The sequence below is a fragment of the Macaca fascicularis genome, chromosome Y, assembly GCF_037993035.2.
Source record: "Macaca fascicularis isolate 582-1 chromosome Y, T2T-MFA8v1.1".
NCBI lineage: Eukaryota > Metazoa > Chordata > Mammalia > Primates > Cercopithecidae > Macaca > Macaca fascicularis.
In genome coordinates this window covers 5,120,171-5,140,808 of record NC_132903.1, presented here as the reverse complement: position 1 = coordinate 5,140,808, position 20,638 = coordinate 5,120,171, and the positions used below count along the sequence as shown (strand labels likewise).

The window sequence follows — 20,638 nt, the reverse complement described above, 5'->3', positions numbered from 1 at the left end:
CAACTACTTCAGCTGTTTATCCAGACTGTTGTGAAGAATAACATCTTATTATGTGGCAACTGCCTATCTGCCTAAGCCTCAGAACTGCAGGTGCCTTAAAGGTAGGAAATATCCCTTATCCATTATTGTATTCCCATCACATGGCACAGAGCCTGGCATAAAATAGATAATTTGTGTCCACTTACAAAAAAATAAAAAAAGCCAAAAAGTAAATGGAAATGCATTCATTGATACCTCAGTTAATTCAAAGTTTTAAAACTTTCCATTTTCAAAAGACAGTTGGACATACAATTTTTGGATTTATTAAAATACTCATGTACTCTTATTACTGTTTGCAGGCTTACTATATATCCTAAGGATTAACTTAAAAGAACAACCAGACCTTTCTTCTCTTTCTTTTTTTCTAACTTTCTTTTGCCACTTCAATTGATAATGAAAAGTTTATGCCACCAGCTGTCAGACACAAGGTTTTTGTAGTAAAATTAAACTTCATTTGTTTTTATACCCTATTATTTTGGTAAACGGTTTAGTGTACTCAGTAGAGTCATAAGTATTTCGTCTAGATTATTTTACACAATGTTCCTTTTAGATTCCAAACTCTTTGGGAGGATCTTCCTAAACTAAGTAAAAGCAAAATGCCCGATTCCATATGTTTGCCATCCTTTTGAAGGAAATCCATACCAAATGCCTTCAAGAACTTCCTGTCACTTCAAAGAAATTTTTAGTGTGACTACATAGAGACGGCATTAATTGAAATAACAAGGAGCAGATGCAGGTTCTACAAAATGATCCACAGAACACATCCTGACATGTCACTAAAGATGTAGGATGAATCTCTGCCTCTTGAGTAGGCAGTAACACTGTAACCAAAATAGTTTTGACTGGAGTCTACAGTGTCAACTGCTGACGGCCACTGCACAGAACATTCTCTTTTAGAAATATATTTGACATCAGTTGTATCTTTGGAATCAAGGTTTTGGCCAGCCACAAAGAATGTTCTCTGGCCAGCATGGATGTGTACTTATTAGATGATGGCTTCACATTGGTCTGCAGTAGGAAGCATTCCTGGAGGTTGACAGAGCTCAGGGGCTGGAAATGGGTATGAAGAAAACAGTTTGAACACTAACTGACTGCAAGGCATTTCGATTCGTGAAACAAGTCATTACTGACAAATAGAGGCTAGTGTATCTCCATCACAGGAGCTCCTCACTCCCAGCTTCTCCTTTGTGGCCCAGGGTCCAAGTCACTAAACATCGACCAAGTCAGCATCACTTTTGGAACCCAAATCAAGGTCACTCCTTGCCTTTGGATCTTGTCTCTTTATCATCAAGTCCACAATTTCATGCATCATAAATTGGATAACACTATGGACTCTAATATTGATTAATAAATATTGATATAATTCTCTGCTTATGGTTTCTTTAAAGATTTCAGTATTTGAGAAAACCACTGATATTCTTCACATTTATTTCTAACTTTGAGTTATTTAAAGTAATGCATGTATATATATGCATATATGTGTGTATATGTGTACATATCTATGCCAACAACCATATCTCCTATTTGTCATGCACTGAAATCATTATTGTATGGGAATATTAGTCATACTACTGCTTGCTGATACAATGCAGTGAAGGTGAATCCCTTTTCTTCTGCCAAATTTAAAAAGATGCTTAAGTTTTATAGCACTTGTATTACAAATTGGACAACTAAATCGTGTTTTAAAGCACTGCTCTTTGTTGTTCACAAAGGAGAAAACATTGAGAGTCAGTCCTAAAGCAACACCAAGCCTTACAAGGCTGGGCTCAGAGGCTCTTTACCTCTGTTCTGACATCCTGTCTTCTCTCTGCACTACAAGCAGTGCTGTAAGAATCCTCACACTGAAACACCTAAGGTGTCTCCTTTGTGTCAGCCACCGGTCCAACCAATCTGGATGTGTAATCTCATTTATTCCTCACAACAGACCTAGGAGGTGATCTATAATGCTTCCTCTAGTTCATCATGTTAATAGAATAAAGCAGAAAAATATAGGATCCTGTCACTAGATGAAGCCAGAATAGCTGATAAAAATCAGTATTCATTAACAACAAAAAATTTGCAAGTAAGAAGATTAGGGGATTGTATTAATCTGACCAGGGATGTCTTCAAAAACCTTACACTCAAACATCATGCCTAATATCATCACTTTTAGTCACCATTGTACTGAAAGTCTTAGCCAGTGTTAAGGCAAGGGAAAACTTAGGATGTCAAAGACCTGGAAATGAAAATATAAAATTCTCATTATTCACAGACTAGATGATGGTTTTTGTAGAAAAATGCAAACAAAACATCAGAGTAAATATTGTAATTAACAAGGTATTAAAACAGTATTGCTGGATTCACAGTCAATATATGAATATAAGATATATTTACAATATACCAACAACAAAAATCAGAAAGTAAAATTGAGGAAAAGTATGTCACGTACAATAGGATAAAAATAAACACAAATAACTTGGAATAATTGTATTAGAAAGTGTCATACTCTCTATCCAATATATTATATGACACTGTTGAGAGAAAAATTTTTAAAGTAACATACTATGTTTGTAGATTGGAAGACAATATTTTTAATATCCAAATTCTGCATGAATGAATTGAAATCTCAATAAACACCTCAGGAGACTTTTGTGAAAATTGAAAAACCAATTCAAACATGTATGTAAAAATGCAAAGCGGCAAGAACAGTTGAGACAATTTCAAAAAGAAGTAAAAACTAGAGGGCTGTCATTAGAAATATTTATAAATCTACGGTAGTTAAGATAGCATTGTCACAAAACTGTAAAAATATTCCAAATGACTCTATAGAAAGTCCAAAAATTAATTTGCACATATATGTATTAGTTAGGGCAAATGACAATTAGTAGAGCTTTGGGGAAAATAACCATTTAAAAAATATACAATGACAGAGAAGATAAGAAGAAAAAAACAGAACATTGACCCTCTACAACAAAAATCAATTCTGAATAAAAGATTCTAAGAATAAAATGTATCATAAAAAATATGATTTGACTGTGTCTGCACCCAAATCTTATCTTGAATTGTAGTTCCCATAATTCCCATGTATCATGGGAGCGACCTGGTGGGAGGTAATTGAATCATGGGGACAAGGTTTTCCCTGTTGTTCTGGTGATAGTGAGTAAGTCTCACGAGATCTGATGGTTTTATAAAGTGCAGTTCTCCTGCACATGCTCTTTTGCCTACCACCGTGTAAAGTGTGCCTTTGCTCTTCCTTTGCTTTCTGCCATGATTGTAAGGTCTCCCAGTCATATGGAACTATCAGTCCATTAAACCTCTTCTTCTGTATAAATTACCCAGTCTCAGGTATTTCTTAATAGCAGTATGAAAATGGACTGATACAAAAGGTGAAACAGTAGACAAGAAGAGGAGAAAGGAGAATATCTTTGTGACCTTCATATGAAACAGAATTTCCTAACGAGGACACAGAGAACACTAAACCTAAAGGAAACAAAATGACGAATTGCTCATCTCTAAAATTAAGAACCACTAAGAAAGTTTTAAAAATGCAAGAGAGGATCAGAGTGGAAGAAAATATTTATGAAACCAACAAATGATTCATATATACAATATAAAAATCACTCTTGCAGGACAGGGTAGCTAAATAGTTGAAAGAGTCCTTCAAAAAAGAGAAATCCAATTGCTGGTAAACTTACAAAAAGTGGCTCAGCTCCTAGGAGATCAGAAAAATGTGGATTCAAATAACAACGAGGTGTCACTATACACATACCAGAATGGGTAAACTGAGACAACGATGGAAAATGCCACATGGCAGAGAGGATGTGTAGCACCTGGAACAATCACACCCTACTGATGAGAATGTAAACTGGTACAACCATCTTGGAAAATTATTAATGTTTTCTAAAGTTTGTCACACCCCACAATCTAAGAATCCCACCTCTATAGAAGAATATGCATCAAACATGTGGTCATAGGGCATTCACAGTAGTACTATTCTTTTTTTAATTTTATTTATTTATTTATTTTGAGACTGAGTCTTGCTCTGTCACCCAGTCTGGAGTGTAGTGGCATCATCTTGACTCATTACAAGCTCTGCCTCCTGGGTTCACGCCATTCTCCTGCCTCAGCCTCCCGAGTAGTTGGGACTACAGGTGCCTGCCACCACGCCTGGCTAATTTTTTGTATTTTTAGTAGAGACGGGGTTTCACTGTGTAAGCCAGGATGGTCTCAATATCCTGACCTCGTGATCCACGTGCCTCGGCCTTACTGGGATTACTGGCATGAGCCACCTCGCCTGGCCAGCAGTACTATTCTTAATAGCTCCACCTGGGAACAAGTAAAACCACAGCTGTAAAAATACATAGATTGAGGTATATTAGGGACATCCACTGCAGCACTCTAAAATAATGAATCATTGCTTCATGCAAGAATGCACTAATTTCTTATAAAATTCTCATGGCAAGAAGTCAAATACAAGTACAAATTGTGTGATTGCATTGTGATAAAGTTTAAATATAGGCAAAATAAATCTTGACTTTTAAAAGTCACAATGGTAATGGTTACTGTTGTATGTTTGAAATGTTTACTTTTTCAATGACACATTTTTTATATTTTCATTACATTAGATGGTTAAAATTTTAATATCACTAATAAAACATATTATATTTTGTTAGTATGAATATATTGATACATAATTTTAATCAATCAATACAACTTATCAAATAATTTTCTTATTTAATATTGATTATAAAATTATTAATTATAACATGGACATATAATATTAACATAATAATGCAATAAATATTGAATAAACTAATTTTAATTGACATAGGAATAAAATATGTTAATATTAGTAATAATATTATTTTATTTGCAGAATGGATTTTAATAGCTTGAAAGAGAATTCTGGAATAGGAACCACTCCACCACTAATACCACTTATGTCACATGGCCATCAATAACTTGAGTAAAGCAAATTTCAGAACAAGGAGAATTAGAAAACCTAACTCTTAAAACAATCTATTCTGCTTATGTTTTTAAAAGGCATGAGTGAAAAAGATAAAAAATGTATGTACAATAAATTCTAAAAGCACTAACTCAATAATAGAAAAATAAATATTCTAAGACTAAAAGAAACAAACAAAAGGAATTCTCGCTAAAGATAAATGTTCAAACAAAATCTATCCTAAGGATGAATGTATTCAAACTTTAATTAGAAAATAGAAGGTCTACAGGAACCAAAATGTTTTATTGTACTAGAATAATGACATGTTATGATATTAAGATAAACCCATACAAAGTAGCATTTATAAAATGTTATGAAAAATGCATGAGAATAGCAGTTCAGATAATATTACAAAGGAATATGTGTGTATGATTTACACACACACACATACTCACACAGTGAAAGACAGATGCACAGAAAATTTCTGAAAGGAAACCTACCACAATGCTGTTTCAGGAAATGACATTTAGCTAATAGGCGAGTTTCCTCTCCTATTTTCTAAATTATTTGTATTATGAATCTTTTATAAAAATAAGAAACAATTTATAAGCAACTCAAAATAATGCAAAAATAATTTTGCAACTCAAAATAATGAAGATTTTCAGTGTTTTGGATATAAAATCAGTCAGTTGCCCTCTGGGAAAGAAATGAAGACAGGCTAATATCCCTGAAATGAAAACATTTAAGTAACCGACTTGTGGATTTCCAAATATGAGAATTGTCGTCAGACTTAGACAGATCATGATGTTTAAGAAATAGTGTTTCAGTGTTTTGTTCAATGGTTGTTTGCCTTAGTATCAGTACTGTGGCTTGATATTTACTTCTTCAAAGTCTCTACATTACTGTGCTGTTAAAGCAAGTAAGAAATAAGTAAACAATGTTTATGGATCTTCTGTCTTCTTCTATTAGACTTTAACTTGCATTTGGCCATCCTAATAGAAGGGAGCTCTGATTTCCAGAAGGCAAGTGGGTCGTTGTTTTTGAAAAGGGGGCTGTTTGAATTTCACCTTTTCTAGTTTTTGCAAGTTGTTTTTCTACAACCAAGTACAACATTCTAAGTTACTTGTTAGAAAATAATTACATAACCTGATATTAGTCCCAGTGTACTTCATTTTGTCTTGTTATTTATTCGTATTCAGGATCTGGTTTTTTTTTTCAGTAAAATATAATGTAACTGCTTATTCTTTCATGTTCAAGTTAATGAACCTCAGCTTCGAAATCCAAGGAATACTGAAAGTATATTACATGTAATCCACAGAATTTAAATTACTAAGTAATATGTACACCAGGCTTGAAAGATGCTCCAACGTAAATCACAAGTATAAATAGTATTTCTCATTATAGATTTTTTATAGTTATGAGGAAAATAAAATAATATTACAATACCATTTCTTGAAAACTATAGATAGGTTTTCAAGGAAAACCTATATGTAATATGGAAGTATGAGCACTATACATCAACATTTGGTACAGGGCTCTAAACAGAAATATGATTCAATTTTGTCAAATAGTAAAGAGCAAATTGCATCTGCTTAGTTGACAATGCCCACTTCAGATTCAGCACTCAGCAACCAATCTGTGTGCTGTTCAGATTAGTGACAGACATCCAAATTCTGACAGATATTAAAGTGAAACTTTAAAATATCCAGCAAATGAAATGAAATGCAATGGCAACAGTATATCAAGTTGAGCAATGGAGTGTAAGAATCCTTTCTTTCATTTACTATATCATTCTGTCAACAATTCTGAGCACTTCCTAAGAGCGAGGCATTGAGCTAGGAGTTGCAGATATAAAGATTTTGTACCTTAGAGGCTCTTGAAATACCACCAGACAAATCTGCTCTAATGATGGTGTGCCGGCAGTGAGCTTGACCAAAGGCACCTACCCAGTGGAAGAGCATCAGTCTGATCAATCAGTTTCTGTTCTTAGAAAAAGTGTCCATAGGTTTTTCTGAAGATTCAAGTCATGGCAATATAACTGTTGCCATATGACATGGTGTTTTGTGAAGACACCAGGAAAGATGAGGTGAGGAATGTTCACATGTTCATTATTGGTTGCTTTTTAAAAGCATAAACTTGTTTTTCCCTATTGTCTGTTTAAAAATGAGGCCGAGGCAGGCGGATCACGAGGTCAGGAGATCGAGACCATCCTGGCTAACACGGTGAAACCCCGTCTCTACTAAAAAAAAATACAAAAAACTAGCTGGGCGAGGTGGCGGGCGCCTGTAGTCCCAGCTACTCGGGAGGCTCAGGCAGGAGAATGGCCTAAACCTGGGAGGCGGAGCTTGCAGTGAGGCGAGATCCGGCCACTGCACTCCAGCCCGGGCGACAGAGCGAGACTCCGTCTCAAAAAAAAAAAAAAAAAAAAAATGTATTCAACACATTTGCTGCAATGCTAGGACAACGTAAAATTGAGCAGGAAGGATTCCAAGCCCTGTGTATCTCATATCCAGTGGGAGAAAGAGACATGCTACTACAAATCAAAGTATCATTAAATATGTCTTTGAATCAGATATTTCAATTCAAGCTTCCATTCTAACTCTAGGACATTTCTTACAGCATTGTTGTGTAGGGTTGTTATCTGACTCTAGTTTTAGTTTGCTTTTTATTATTCTGTTTTAATTTAGCTGTATCTTTCTCCTTAGTGCCATTCCTAATACCCCAAATCTGCTGGTTTTCTTTGTATCTATACTTCCGAGTGCTTTAGCTCAGAATGCACCAGCACTGTTTGTTTCTTTCAACCTAATTTGCCCTTGCAAACTTCTCAGAAGCTCTGCCTGATGAATATTTTCCAAAGTAAATCAAAACATACCACTATTTTGTGCTCCTGTATTTTTTCAGTTTTAACTATTCTTTTTTTCCTTAATTTGTTCCTCAAACTCAACCCAGAAGTCCTCTTACCCTTCCTTGGATGGCCACTGCCTAGCTCAGAAACACACACATGGTAGTTGTCTAATATGTATTGGATGAAATGAAATGAATAAATCTATGAATTGATGGCTCTTTATACCAAATATGTTGCCAAATACTCATTTATCTGGGATTATTTGGGTGTTTTATTTATGTTGATACAGTAATCCTTTGACATGAGCTTCAAGCATGTTGCAGGAAAGGCAATAAACCTAACTTTTTTTTTTTTTTTTTGAGACGGAGTCACGCTCTGTCGCTCAGGCTGGAGTGCAGTGGCCGGATCTTGCCTCACTGCAAGCTCCGCCTCCCAGGTTTAGGCCATTCTCCTGCCTCAGCCTCCCGAGTAGCTGGGACTACAGGCGCCCGCCACCTCGCCTGGCTAGTTTTTTGTATTTTTTAGTAGAGACGGGGTTTCACCTTGTTAGCCAGTTTTGTTTTGTTTTGTTTTAACAGAGTCTCACACTCCTAGCTCCAATGATCCTCCTGCCTGAATCCTCTAAGTTGTTAGGAGTATAGGCACATGCCACTACACCTGACTTGTGACTCCAGGTGTGTTCCTGAGGGGCTTGGTTGGGGTGGTGAATTGTGACACTAATTTATATTCATAGAGCCATCCTATAAAATTAAGCAGGGGTCAGTAAACTTTCCCTAAATGGCCAGATAGTAAATATTTTGGTTGTGTGTATCATACACTACATGTTTTCGGTTTTGCAGAAGCATCTCTCTCCCAACTACTCCATTACTGTTCTGCTGCCAAAACAGCCAGAGATTATATGTAAACAACATGTAAACAAAGTGACCCTGTGCCAATAAAATGTCACAGATTATTAAAATCTTATTTTCAAAACTAGGCAGGGCCTGCATTTGGCTGAGGGCCATACTTTGCAGACCCCTGAGAAAGAGGAATTAGCATACACTAAAGATGAAAAAATCAGCACTCAGAAATACTAAGAATTGTGTCCAGTTTCACATAATTAAAAGAGTGAAGGTTAGATTTAATCCCAGGGCCATCCAATGCCAACATCCAATGCTGTTTCCATCACCATGTACTGAGTCTTACAGATTACCCATTTATATGGTTTAATAATTAGAATATGAAAAAATTCCCTAGGCCCAAATCTCCCCCACACCCACTCCCTGAATTTAGAGGTTGCATACGTAGAAATTCTGTCATTTGATGGAAGACTTCTCTGCTTTATGAATTCCAAATAATTCTTTAAGACATAATAGGGTTGTATGCTGTATTGGTTATATGCCTATAAACAACGTGTTACTGATACTCTTCTAAGCATTGAGATTTGCATTCTTGGACAGGCGAGAGGAAGACAGAAAGATGAGATGGGGAGAACACGTCCAACCTGGTGTAAGACAAGATCAGTCAAGGAAAGCTGTAGACCCCAGAAAATAATCTACATGAACTCAATTGTTCCTGACACTGGCATGCCCAATGAATTATCTATCCAACGGATCAAATGAAAGGAAAATGAAAAAGCACATTTGTTAGATTTGCTTTTAGGCTATTTTAGCTTAAAGAGTTCAATTCAATGTGTGGATAAGTGAGAATCATTTACTAGTTTGCTACTTTTTGAGAGCCAGTATAACTAATAACATAGGAAGCTAAGAACCCAGAAAAAGAGATAGGAACTTAGCCATAGAAAACTCATGGTTATCGTAGCCAAAGTCCACCACTTTCTTGACACCACCATGGAGTTAAGGAATTCTCTTAGTTATACCCAAAGTCTTCATGATATAATTAAGAATCTAAGTTTTCTTTTTCTTTTCTTTTAAGGGATAGGATCTCTCTCTGTCTCCCAGGCTGGGTGCAATGGCACCATCATGGCTCATTGCAGCCTTGAACTCCTGGGCTCAAATTACTCTCCTGCCTCAGCCTTCCAAGTAGCTGGGTTTACAGGCATGTACCACCAAGCCCAGCTAATTTTTTTTCCTAGAGACAGGGTCTCACTATGTTGCCCAGGCTGGCCTCCAACTCCTGGCCTCAAGCAATCCTCCCATCTTTGCCTCCCAAATTGCTGGGATTACAGGCATGAGCCACTGTGCCCAGCCAGGATCAGCATTTATATTCCTAATGATCTGTGATATTGAGAACTCGCCAGCAGATAACTAAGATAGATATTAAATTTAGATGGATACTAAAATTACATACTATGTTTAACTTCACTGTATATCTTGTCTTCCTACTTGCCTTATATCCTAGGCAAACTTTAATCTTTAATTATAGATGTAAAAACATATTTCTATATATCTCAAGATTGAACCATTGTTACTAAAATGATTCAAGAGGAGAAATCCACCAACAATTAGTGTTGCTGACACATGCAAGGGGAAAAAACAGAAAAGGTACATACTACAATGTAAGAAATATGACCCTGACTTTATAAGAATGTCTCCTCTGCTTTCAGTAATAGGCAAAAATGGAATAACATCATATCTACCATATTCTGAAAAAGTTATGACATCTGACTTATACTCTTTGATAGTTATAGATATTAAGAAATCAAATGTGCATATTACTTTTCAAACATCCAAATTTTGATTAATTTTATAGATCATCGAGAGATTCGAGTATTTTCTCTCCCATCCATTCTTGCTTTTGAGAGCCAGAAAAAGAATTCCAGTACCATAAGGCAACTATAGGACACTTGGAACCTGTCAAACTTGAAAGTATTCCTCCTGCCTCCAGAAAAACAAGCTACCTTTCCATTAAAGATAGTGTTATATCGTACTTCCTTAAGGGACTCTCATAAAACTGCATGAATATTCAGCCTTTTCTTGCATAATAATGTTTATCAGTAAAACACCTAGTAACCTGCAGACCTGGAAAAATGTAAGTCAGAAAGCAATTTATATACTGACATTTACTACTTTTATTCCTATAAAATGTACTTCTCTTGCTTACACTATGATGTTGTAATTATTCTTTACTTCTAGTTGCTTCATGATGAAATATATAATGTTCCTATAAAAGTCATAGACTAGTGTTTATGAGATTATGTATCAATATTGGGATATAAAATCCTGACAAAAATTGAACTGTATCCTACATAATCTGTTGTAAAGTCAGTCTCTGACTGAAATCACCTGAGACCCAAACAATATGTGTTACTATAGGTACTTTGCACTACAGCTTCTTTTTAAAAAAACTTTTATTGCTTTTCTGAATCTATGTAAAAGGAATCAGTCCTTAAAATGAAGTGGTCCTTGATAGGTTAGCTATCATACCTCTTAATTGGTCAGGTAAGGTATTACCTATTTTTAAAAGATAATTAGCAAAGGACTGTAGCACAGAGAATCAGCCAGTCAAATAGATTTCTTTTCATTTAACTGTCTGTTTCATTCATTTAACTGCCATAATTCTAGTGTCTCCTCACCTGGCTAAAAACTGCCACTGGCAAAAAGAATTCCTCTGGAATAGTCAACCAAGTGAAAGCACAAACTCTTGGAGGACACAGTTAAAATATGCAAATGGCTTACAAACGATGTCCAATCTTGGTTGTTGCAAGATGAGAAAAAAATCCATTTCTTTCTCTCTTCCCCTTTAGTATTTATGACCTTAGCAGATGAAATCTTAAGAAAGCTGTAGTGTCAGAGTGTGGCATAGAGCAGGTTGAATGGAAAGACAGTTGCATTCAGCTGAGTTACAATCAACTTACTGAGCTCTTACTATGTTCCTGGAAGATTCAAGAAACCTGTGGGTCTTGAAAAAAGTTGCAGGACCTAGAGACAAATTGAAGTGAATAGGAAATATTAAAAGGAAGTCTCCCCAGTTTCTGGTCAGTAGCAACCTCAATGGATACAAGAGATCCATGGGAACAATGGATGTATGTTGAGGCTGAGATGCCTGTGACATTCAGGTACAATGACAGGCTACAGATATCTTGTATTAGTGGAGAAATCAAGTCTGGAGCTGAGTCATTGGGAAGGGATGAGGAGTAGGTAGTAATTAAATTGTCAGAGCAAAGTAGAATCCCGGAGCACTCCAACATCCAGAGCTGGATTGAGGCAGGAGATCCTACAAGGAAACTGAGAAGAGGTACAAGAAAAATCAAAACATCTGCGAGTCAAATATACAAAGGTCAGGATGTAACAATGGGGAAAGCATAATTAAACAAAGACAAACTAAACAGGAAAGGTCAATACAATTAGAATGGAAAAAATCCACCAGACTTAGAAATTAGTAGGGGCAGATTTGGTGGAAAGCGACATTGAGAAACAGATTGCAGAAACTTGAGAAAAAAATATGGGAAGGGGAAAGGTAAGATAGTAGCTAGAATGAAACCAGCATCAAGGAAAGGTTGTTTTAGAACCGTAAACTGAGCAGATCAAGCCAGTGGAGAGGAATAGGCTGAAGTTGTAGGCAAATGAGGGAATAACTAATTAACTTGATTTTGAAAATATTTTTGTTAACGTATTTATATGCCAGGAATTATGATGGATACTGTGATCACATATATAGACAATCCATGGTCTCTGACGGAGGTGAGATTTGACTTAAGTGGATGCAGGTATCTCAGTTGGGAAGGAATGGGTCTAGAAACTATATGGTGAAGTCCACCATATACAGAAGGAAGGATGCCTCCACCTTAGACTACAGAAGACAGGAGAAGATAAACATGGATATGCGAATAAATATATTTATATTTATGGGGAACTGCATGGCTTACTGAGAGGAAGGGATATAGACTAGCCTGTGCACTCTATGTGCAAAGGAGAGAGAAAAAGGTTCATAATCATACTTGAGAGGGTAGAAGAAGGAGCTAATTAAAGAAGATCTCCCCAAGTTAACAGGGTTGTGTGGGGATGCCCCAGGTGAAAAAACTATGAATATGCTACTGAGATCCAGAGTTCCATAAAAGTTTTGTCTGTGGGCTGAACTATGACCAGGTTCTAGATAATGTAACCTCAACAAGGACAAGTTGAGGTTGGACTTCTTTTCTCCTTGTTCTTGGTTCTGGGGATAAGCAGATGCGAAGTTATGGGAATTTGCAATCCCCTACCAGTTTCTAATGAGGAAAGAATGTTGTTTATTGGAAGAACCAGGAGGCTAAAAAGCATACTTATACAATAGTTGAAATCCCCACCACCAGTGGAAAAAGACAGTGCTTGCACGAAGCTGGAATTTACAGAATTTTGGCTAAGAAGGGGATTGAGAAGGAATATGGAAGAATGTAGCGAAGGATCAAGTTTTGGGAAAAGTGAGAAGTGAAGATAACTAGGTAACTGTCTTGAAAATAGCACTCTAAAAAGAGAGAGATTTATTATCTCTCTTAAAAGTTACTTTGCTCTCTAAAGAATGGATATTTAAGAAAGAACAGAAACAGAAATACTAATTAGGAGACTATTTTAATTTACAGGAAAGAGAGGCCAATAGACTGAACAAGGGAAATAATTAGACACAGAATTCTTGCACAGAATTTAAAATTAGAGAAAAGAGGACTTCCTGAAGAATTGGATTTCTGGAAAGAAACAACTGCGAGAATAATGAAGAATGACTTCTGAATGTTTGGCTTGAGCAAAAGGGTGAATGTTGGTGCCATTTATTGATATAGGAGAGCCCAGCAGAGGAACAGGTATGGGTGAAAATCCAGAGCTCACGCATGAACATTTTATTTGAAATATGTGCCATCAAAGTGGAGATGTTGAGTGGGTTCCTGAAGGCAGGTCTCTGGAGTTCAAAGAGTGGTCAGGGTGAGAGGGCAGAGTCATCAGATAGTGGCGAAGTCTCTGCAATTCAGAGATGAATGACAGCTGAAGAGGACAGATCAGCCACCTATCCACCTTCATTCTTTCCTTGTGCTGAGTTCTCTGCCCATACAATGTGCTTCTCTAACTCTCTACACTCATCCATGCTGCTGCATTGTGTGGAACGATGTCCATTCCTTGTGAGCCCACAGGTTGCTCACTCTTCAGGACTTCATGAAGGATGACGTCACTCTCTTTCTCCACCACCATGTTGGTCATTTCTGCTTCCACTGTTTCCTGTAGTTCTGTCTGTATGCAACACACAGATCTTTGTTATTATTTTACATGTTTATCTCTCAAATTCAAAATCAGGCACTTTTAAGGTGGGGCCAAAACATGTCACAGTGCTGGGAATAGTGTATATGTTTCTATATGTGTGTGTGTGTGTACATTTGGATAGGTATTTGAGTGTTCAGGTGTATTTGTAGACAGATGTATATGTATGCATATGTGTACATATATAATACACCTATGTACACACTATATAGAAAATTATGGAACATATATACTATACAGTATATATAAAGTCTATATACTGTATTACAGCATATAGTGTGTACATATATGTAATATAGTATAGTATTCCTAGTATTAGACACACTGATGTCATAATTCATATGTACACAATTTCAGTGTGATGAGCACATGGATGACTGGATTAAAAATGAATAACGTTACTAAACACACAAATATTTCCATGATAACTTCTAGGTGAAAACTACATTGTACCAAGACTCACAAAAAAATTGACCATATCAAATGCATTTCATCTCCAGAGACCATTTCTCAAACAGATAGAAATCTCGGGTTCTGGACCATTTTTGGATGCAGTATTTCAAATAAACCTGCCTGTTTGGATACTACATTTTCCCAGGGGTGGAAGGTCATTATAAGTAAACCCTGTGCCTCTCTCTGCAGGTCCATCACTGCCTTTCCTAAATTCAGACAAATGTTTAACACATTCTCTTCCCCTTCTGAATGAGGCCTACTGCCCTGATCAAAGGCAGCTACAATGACAGGGTCCTGCTAGCCTAAAAATAATAAACATCAAAGGAGCCGGTGAGACAAATGGCTCCTCCCTCTTACTCTCATTTAATTTGTCCCGGTTCCCCAAAACCTTGCCAGGAGTCTCTACATGACAGTTCTAACCAGTATCCACATTAAGCCAAAAACATCAAGTAACTTATTCTCTGACTCACATATGAGTGTCATATAAGACTCTTCTCTTGTTTTGCTTAGTTCCCGGCAAACATACTAACATACTAGGTATGAAAAAAAGAAACAGGGAAAAGCAATATGGGAATTATTTGGTAACTTCACTCAATGGAACATTAGATAACATTTCAAGCAGTAATTTGACCAGTGTAGTATTAAGAAACACAGGCATGCCACATGTTTTGTGGCCCCCCTCCACACCTATATATGTACACACACTATTCCCAGTACTATGATGTATTTTAGTCTCTGGCTTTAAAGTACCCAATTTTGATTTGGGAAGTAAATATGTAAAATAATTGCACAAATATATGTGTGTTGTATACATAACTACACAAACAGTGGAAGCAGAAATAACATCAATTTATAACAGTTTAACTGACACATTCTCCTTAAAAACAAGTATATATATGTGCAAGTCATGTAAACATAAAAATAGTCAATCTGTTAGAATGAGACATAGTAAATTTTCTTAAATTTCCATCACAACAGCAAAACTGCACCTACAATAGAAAAAAACCTTAAAAACTAATTCAAAAGTCAAACTGTTTTGTACGTCGTAGTTTAAACACTATAGTCACATGCATGTGGGTAAGAAGATTTGCCATGTAATTATCCCAAATCAAAAACTCACTCTCCCTCCATAGTGTCTTGACATAATATTGTGCCTATTAGGTCATGATCAGCTCGGAAAACATGACACAGTCACTTAACTATTGTTGGCTGCATGTGTGGATGTGAAGTGAGGAGACATCTTTGCACTCTTCAGCCATGTCTGTCCCCAGTACATTATGGCCTGCAGTTCCACAACATAGTCACAGTTTGGCTGGAGTTTCTCCAGGATCACAGAATTTTGAAACTAGAAATTAAGAGAATATATCCAAACCGTAATGCAAACCTTCCACACCTCTTATCTTCATTGCAAAATCTCATGTGTCATTATGAAGCATACCAAGTTCTGATTTATCTTTTGCCAATTTTTCTTTAAGTTTGTAATGTGAAAATCCAATTTTACTGCTGATCAAAATAACCTCAGGTCAGGTGTGGTGGCTCATCACTGCAATCCCAGCATTTTGGGAGGCCATGGCAGGAGGATCACTTGAGCCAAAGATTTTGAGAACGCCTGAGCAACATAGCAAGACAACGTTTCTACAAAAAAAAAAAAAAAAAAAAAAAAAAAAAAAAAAAAAGCTAGCTGGGCATGGTGGTGTGCATCTGTAGTTTCAGCTACTTAGGAGGTTGAGGCAAGAAGAATGTTTAAGCTCAAGGAGGTTGAGGCTTCATTGAGCTATGACTACACTACTGTACTCCACCCTAGACAATAGAGTGAGACCCTTTCTCAAAAAATAGAATAAAATAAAAAATAAAAATAAACTTCATAGAATGGCCAAATGTATTTTGAAAATAATGTTTTGAAACCAATTATTCCATCCTCTGAGATAGTATGGAAATGAATCATTTTGAGCCTTCTCCTCTCTGAAACACCACTTCTCGGAGAAAAGAGAGCTATTTGTAATAAAGTAACAGAGGTTTATGTTGCCACATATGTGGGAAAATTATGAACTGGAATTAATTATAATTCTTTGATAACTGTTTTGAATTTACTAAGAGCAAATTTCCACCAAAAGCTATAACAAAAAAAAAATCAACCTGATAAAATCCTTCAAGATTTTCTTTCATAATGTATCGGGCAGGGGACTGGCGGGTGGGACCTATCAGCATTTCATCATGTCACTTTTTGTTCTAGATTCCTAAGTGATCCCCCAATTTCAGCTCTTTCAGCTCATAAGATCAGTGTGCATTACCATTGTTACTTGCAGCAAAATCCTTCAATATGAAAGATGGAACTGTCAAAAAATTTTGTAAAAATAAAGTGAAGGCCGGGCGCGGTGGCTCAAGCCTGTAATCCCAGCAATTTGGGAGGCCGAGACGGGCGGATCACGTGTTCAGGAGATCGAGACCATCCTGGCTAACACGGTGAAACCCCGTCTCTACTAAAATACAAAAAAAAATTAGCCGGGCGAGGTGGCGGGCGCCTGTACTCCCAGCTACTCGGGAGGCTGAGGCAGGAGAATGGCGTGAACCCGGGAGGCGGGGCTTGCAGTGAGCTGAGATCCGGCCATTGCACTCCAGCCTGGGCAACAGAGCTAGACTCTGTCTCAAAAAATAAAATAAAATAAAATAAAAAATAAAGTGAAAATAGTATAATAACTAAATATCAATAATATGGACTTTTTGAGACATGTTTTATAGTTCTAGAGGGGATATTGAAATCTTTCGTGCAAGAAATACTCTTGCTTTCTTTTCATTTCTAAACATTTGTTTATCTATGGAATTCAACTTTACATGTGATGGGAAAAGTTGTTTATGTAAATTTTATAACAACAACATAAAGAAATGTATAATAAAAGGAATCCCAATAACTATTTTTATGCAGTAAGCATTCCAAATGATACAAGATGTTTGCTATCATGAGTCTCATTGAATAAAATGGTTCAATGAAGATTTTATTTCTTGGCATCTGGTGAATAAACCATTCCAGATCCCTTTAATCAATGAGAAGAACACATTGTGAGGCATACCCTTCCTACACTGTTTACTGCCCAGTGATTAGATTACAGACGGAAACACCTTGCAACAGAAAAGCCTGAACATTTGCTCTTCCATTTATTAGGATCTCTCCCTCAAAAACAAAAGGAAAGAAAGAAAACCTAAAAGTAAAAAACTGAAGCACATTTTGCATTATATCATTTCTATGACCAGACAGATAAGATGGGGACTATTTAAATTGTTTCTTTGATTTCTGGAGTTGTGACTGTCATTTAGATAGGGGTAGGTCAATGGTCTAAATGCAGTTGTTGCGCCTAAAATAAAAAAGGTGAAATAGCTGGCATGCCCCTGCATTTTGTGAACTTCCTCAGCAGAGAAATGAATGGGAGGGAAGCTTTCCTGCATCCATGGCATCTCTCAGTTTAGCAGAGGTTTCTTTTTAGGCCAGTTGCCTTGAGTGGAAATACCTTTTGTGAGAGCAGTCCTTCCTCCAGTTCCCACTCACCCCACCTGTAGTCCTTCTCCACTTCTTCTTTGTTGGGATAAGAGACTTACTGCTGACTGTTCAGCTCCAAAAGACCTTGTAGTGATGCACAGGGATGTCCAGCTCCTCGGGAAGATCCCAAACTATAGTGACAGTCACACTGCCATCACTGTTGACGGTGGAGTTGGTCAGCCGGAGGTTAGCAGGTGCTGGTGGGCCAGATGGATCTGAAATCCCAGAACAAAGACACATCATATGACTTCAAAAACTAACATCTTTGGACATGTAATGAGTACATAGTCAACATGGGAAGCATTGTTTTTTATAAGTAGAAAACCTGAAAACAGGGGGGCATGAGGGCTCATGTCTATAATCCTAGCACTTTGCAAGGCAGAAATGGGCACATCTTTTGAGCCTAGGAGTTTGAGACCAGCCTGGGCAACATAGTGAAACCCTGTCTCCACAAAATATAAAAAATTAGCTGGGCAGAGTGCATGCCTGTGGTCCCAGTTACTCAGGAAGCTGAGGCAGGAGGATTACTTGATCTGAAAAGGTGGAGGCAGAAGTGAACTGTGATTAGCACCACTGCATGCCAGTGTGGGCAAGAGATTGAGACACTGTCTCCAAAAACGTAGAAGAAAAGTGAAGCTGAAAATAAGTTATCAAGTAAGATCTCCTTGTTCAGCCTCAAAATAAAAATCTAAAAAATGGTAAGGTAATTTGTTTGCTCCAAATTTGTAATCCAGAAGGATCATTTTAGGTATTTCCATACCAAGGCAACCCAGCCAAATTTTTAACGTGCTGAAATTGATACCTTTTTGTAAAATACAATAAAATTCAATGTGTGTGAATTGACATTAAATAGGTAAGCAACAGAGAATACCTTTGAATACTCTAAAAAGGAAAAGAAATTCAGCTCACACAAATAATTGTTTTCACCTTAGTGGCCCTGTAGCTAGTGAGTTTTGCATCAGCTAAGAGTAATAAAGATAGATCAGAAAAAAAAACTGCACCATTTTTTATCCACACTGTACACTGGATGACTTACCAGTAGCATTCATTTTTGTGACTGTACCATTTCTGGTTTGTCTCATAAATGAAAACATTTTCAGATGTCAAGAGAAAGGTCAGGTGCTAGAATTACCAACGCACAAATCTCCACTGAAAATACGTATTGGAATAAGACTAAATATAGCAAAACTGGAGGGTCTTTATTTCATTTTCTGTTAAAAATTGAGCAAGTGGAGATGCTGCCCACCACCAGTGATTTACAGAGGGTTTCATTTCAAGACGCTGTCACAGGAAGATGCTGTCAATAATTCTAACGCCATCTGTGTTGGGAGCTCCAAAAAGTCATATCTAACTTGATACAAATGAAGAAGGCTGGAGAAAAAAATCCCATGTTTTTAGTCTCAGTTGTTTGTGGTTTTGAAATGATGGAAACATAAGTTATTTTTTGGAAGTTCTTGCTTTCCTCTATGATATATAATGTCTGGACATTTAGTTAGGTTCTTTTGTTTTCTACAAAAGAAAGCTTCATTGTATTTTTTAGGTAAGAGGCTAATTGAAAGCATATTATGTGATACTGTTAAGTCAAGTCATTCTCTCTCTCTCTCTCTTTTTAATCAACTTTTAAGTTCCAGGGTATACGTGCAGTCTACGTATGTTTTTTATGGAGGTAAATGTATGTCATGTTGGTATACTGAACAGATCAACCTATGACCTAGATATTAAGCCCAGCACCCATTAGCTGTTCTTCCTGATGCTCTTCTTCTCCCACCCCCATCCCCAGCAGCCCTAGTATGTGTTTCTCCCCTCCATGTGTCCCTGTGTTATCATTGTTCAGCTGTTCAGTTCCCATAACAAGTGAGAACATGCAGTGTTTTGTTTTCTTTCCTGCATTAGTTTGCTGAGGATAATGGATTCCAGCTCCATCCATGTCCCTGCAAAGGACATGATCTCATTCCTTTTCATGGCTGCATAGTATTCCATGTGTCTATGTCCCACATTTTTTTTTTTTATCCAGTCTACTGTTGATGGACATTTGGGTTGATTCCACATCTTTGCTATTATGAATAGTGCTGCAATGAACACACGTGTGCATGCATGTTTATAATAGAAGGATTTATATTCCTTTAGGTATATACCCATTAATGGGATTGCTGGATCAAATGGTATTTCTGAATCAACCCGTTCTTATTCAATATCAGGAATCTCTGGAATGTCCAACACTTATACTGGAATATGCTGATTTCCTGAGTGCAGGTGGGACCCAGGAATATTTTATATGAAACATATGAAACACACAGGTAATACTGTGATAGATGACCTAACAAAAGTCATCTAGTAGGGTCAAAAGTAGACAAGTACTACATCAGGTGGCTATAAACCATGAGGTCTGAACATCACAATATGTAAGGAGGAAATATTTGCTCATGTTGTTATTAGGATGGGAAGCACCCCAACCTGGAGGTTTGGCAGGGCCATCTGAGGACTCCCTCAGTCATAAATATTGACAACACTGATCACTTTCTTCTCTTAAAAATGCAGGCTTCACTTGCTTTTCAGGACACTAAGAGATTTTCATTCAGTTTCAATGGAAGCTACTTCTCAGCCCCATGCTCCGTGATCCTTAACATCCCATCATCTCTAGACAGGAGAGTGTTCTACATCTGAATTCAGGGGTCTCTCTCTTC

The 20,638-nt window shown here is 37.0% G+C and overlaps 1 protein-coding gene across 12 annotated transcripts in view; it reads right to left on the bottom strand.

Moving 5' to 3' along the window:
- Positions 1-20,638, bottom strand: part of LOC141409515 (thymosin beta-4-like) — a 211,121-nt gene that overhangs the window by 8,238 nt on the left and 182,245 nt on the right. For 7 of the 12 annotated variants that reach the window (XR_012430471.1, XR_012430469.1, XR_012430481.1 and 4 more), the window contains 2 exons: positions 18,014-18,169; positions 13,543-13,942 (listed from right to left, as the gene is read on the bottom strand). The gene's annotated coding sequence lies outside the window, so the exon portion shown is untranslated. Of the gene's footprint in view, positions 1-13,542; positions 13,943-17,559; positions 18,170-20,638 lie in introns of those variants that run through there. The other 5 variants (XR_012430470.1, XR_012430473.1, XR_012430485.1 and 2 more) reach the window with 2 other exon arrangements.